The following is a 3,710-nucleotide window of genomic DNA, read 5'->3' on the forward strand; positions in this document are numbered from 1 at the left end:
CTCTCCTGTTTGCCTTCCTCTGTACAGAACCGTGCAACAGCCTTCATGTGACAGACAGTTATGCTGTTCTTTCATATTCAAACTTTGCTCCTTGCTGCTGGGGTTTTTATTTGAGGGTGAGTTTTTTTTCCCAATGATTGGAGTCTAGGCTAAATACCTTCTTGTATGCCACAGTGTGAATGTACAGCTAGAACAGAACCTAGGCCACTGCTTACAAAAAATTCACTAGACATGGTGTAAGAATGTGTTTTAAGGGACCAGCCATTACATCAAGTCTTTCTGTTGTGTAGCCTCTTACTGTACCATATCCTGTCGTGCCTTTGAACTTCAGGGCACATGCTTTAGCCCTTATTTCTCTCTATAGCATACTGTAAAGAGATGCACAATTTTTTTCAACTAAAGGAAGGAATGAGCCAAAGATTCAGTTAACTTTGTATTTATAGAAAATAACCATTGTGGCTTTTAAAAAACCTTTCAAGTAGCAGTGACTTTAAAGATCTTTACAGTGCAACAGCCTTTCTCTGGCAAGTATGGTTCACGTGACTTTGTGCTGTAAAATTATCCTTTACTTTCTTGTTGTAAAGACTGTTCACTACCATGATTCTTTTACTACTTCTTGTCTAAGACATTTTTCCCCGGAGACCTGCTTTTATCCTCCTCTTCAAAACACAATACACAGATTTCCAATATATATATCTGCAGTGTTGATATGAATATGTTTTTCATATGCTTAATGTATCAAGTGAAAGAACTACAGATGTTAAGATCTCATTAAAAAATACCTCAACAGAAACTTTGAGAATATAAAGAATGTTACAGCTAATAGCCTCTCTGAGGTCATCTCTCTCAGATGGTGCACGCACGTTTTTTCTTCTGGGAGTTTGCTTCAGACTCTGGAAGATAACTATAAACTATTAAATATCTATTAATAAGAAATTAGAAGGCTGTAAAAGTGATTATATTTCTTTACAGTGCTGTTCATACTAGCCAAACAAATACTTGCAACAAGGATGTGAACACATTTGAGGATATTTATACAGAATCTGAATAAATGCAAAAAGTGCATTAAAAGGCCATTAAAGAAGATAAGCACTCATTTAAGAAATGTCAGATTTAAATTTGTTTATGCACCTTCCATTTGCCTTTCTCATTTGTATGCACTACTGGTTAGATTGCCATTGCAGGAATTCCCACAAGGCACAGTGTAGGCAATGCTCAGTTAATGAGCAGTTACTGGATACTATTTTGGTGTCTTTATTCATTATGTAGCCCTTGCCCTGATTTACTCACAAATTTTTGCTTTCAGTGTAGAACTATTCCCTGATGAGCTTCTCTGTGGTTCTCATCATGCACTGCTTCACAAAGTATCCTGGAGCAATGTGAGGGTGGAACTATTCCCATCTTATAGTAGGAAGCTGAGGCTGAGCCTGAATAGAATCGCTGAGATTGCCAGTACCTGCCTCTTCAGAGAGCACTTAGGTCTTTCAGCCTCTCAAACAATACACCCATTTGCTTATGATTCAGCTACCAACCCTCAGCTCTACAAACTGGAGTGACTTTTGCAAGGCGAATGCATGCAAACTAAAGGAAAAAAAGCAATGTGAAATATTAAACCTCATTGTTTTCCTGGTGTTATGCAGAAGCAATGACAGAAACCTTTTCTCCAGAGCAGCAATGTCCCTCAGCCTTGTACCACTGTTTCATGGTCCCATCTCATTCACTTTGCAACCAAGGAAGCAGCCATCTGCTGTGTTCACCACCAGAGCACGTCTGTCCTAAAGCAGAGTGAGCAGCATGAGGGGGAAATACCACCGAGTCATGTACATTTTTTTAAATGAAACATACCCTGAATATTAGCTATCCAATGATATATTAAAATAAAATTATAACTAATATGTGGCCAATCTGCTTTGTAATTTCTCTGACAGCTTAACTGTCTGCCAGGCATGTGATTAAAAAACGTATTTGCTGTTGTAGATCTCCGAAGGGTTTCCTATAAACCTTACTCTCTTCTGTACTTGCAACCTGAAGTCTTTGCCCCACTTGTTAAGAACAGCTGTATATTAACTGCACGTGGAGAAGCTAGCCCCACCAGCTGGCTGTTGCCCCATTCTTGGCCATTTGGTGGTGTTCCACATCTCTGCAACACATTCCGCACTGGCTCTTGGAGATGCGCCTGGCAAAATTTAGCTGCTACCATAGAGGCAGTTTCTAGTCCACTTCTATTTTTGATCATCATGAACATGCCAAGGAGTCAACTAAGACTGTGAAATATATTATTGCTGTATTGGTATGTTCGGATAACTGTGTTGTCCTGCAAGCCAATTTTGTACGGTAGTCATCACCTCATATGCAGATTAGGCTGGGTCTGATTAAAAAAAAAGAAATCAACTCAAAAGCCCCTCCTTTCCAGAGAGGACAAGGATATTCTAATTTACCCCTTTCTAGAATAAGGGATAGTGACTTGCTTGTCCACCAGGATGATCATGTGACTGCTTCGTGAGAAGACATGAAATGTGAAGCTCTACCTTCCTGTAAATGAAAGCAGCTGAGTAAAGTTGAGTTATCTCTGTCTGAATATGATGTCAGAGCTGGTTTTGTTGCTAGAATCTCTGGTGAAAGGAAGCTCCTACAAGATATTCTTGGGCCACAGAAAAGTCAGTGTTAACTGTGGCTTCTGCCACAAATCAGAGCCATGTGCCAAAACTGTTAAAACTTCTGCACAGAAAACATGAGGGAAGAAAAGCAAGTTACTGTTTTGCTGACCTAATTTAGCAAAACTTAAAGGCACTAATCCAAACAGACATGAAGATGCAAAACTTCCTTAAAAAAAAAAAAAAAAGGTTCAACAAAATAATAGACAAGTAATTTTAGACAAGTACATTTTTTTCTTAACTTCCCTAACTTTTCAGAAATTATTACATTATTTTAGCTGAAACTTACCAACCTGCACAAACATTTGTTGTCACTGTAACCCTCAGCCCAGAAAGCTAAACTGTGGAATAGTTTTACTATAGCCCATTCTTCAACTGGGAAGATCTGGGCATCCTTAACAAAAAAAAAATAATAAAAAAACAGAGCAATTTATGACATCCCATAGTGCTCTAGGTTTAGAGCTTCTTGCAGATTGCAGCTACAGGCTATTTTATGATCAACTAGTGTGAAGGAGTTGCAATATTAAATTCCATTGCAACTGTGCCTTGAAGCATTTAACCACTGTGATGGAGTCAAATCAATGTGGTTTCTCTAAAGGAAATATTGCCTCCTTGACGTTTTCAGTTCTTTTTATCTCTGAATAAAAGAGAATATAGAGTAGAATTGGTGGTCATGTCATATCCAGATTGTCTCCCTCAAGACACCTGTAAGGAAGACAGCCATGGGCAAAACTTTGTTTGATTCTGGCCTCCATCCATTGCAGTAATGAACCCAGGCCTCACGCCACACCGGCTGCCCAAAACTTTCTAACAGCACCTCTCTTTGTGCCCGTCCATCACAGTCCTTAGAGCTGGCTGGTCACATGCCACTGACTTTTCTTTGCTGCTGCTAATGATAGGAGCTGGCAGGCCTGTCAGCAAGACAGCCTGTTTTCCAGAGATAGTTTTCGCAGGATTTCTTCGTCTGTCCTCAGGAGACCCCAGTGACACTGACGGCATTAATAGCCCAAGCTGAGGAGTCTGGGAACTCCTTTGCATCTGCACTTCATCAGATTG

Source organism: Chaetura pelagica, unplaced genomic scaffold, assembly GCF_000747805.2.
Source record: "Chaetura pelagica isolate M959 unplaced genomic scaffold, ChaPel_1.0 scaffold235, whole genome shotgun sequence".
NCBI lineage: Eukaryota > Metazoa > Chordata > Aves > Apodiformes > Apodidae > Chaetura > Chaetura pelagica.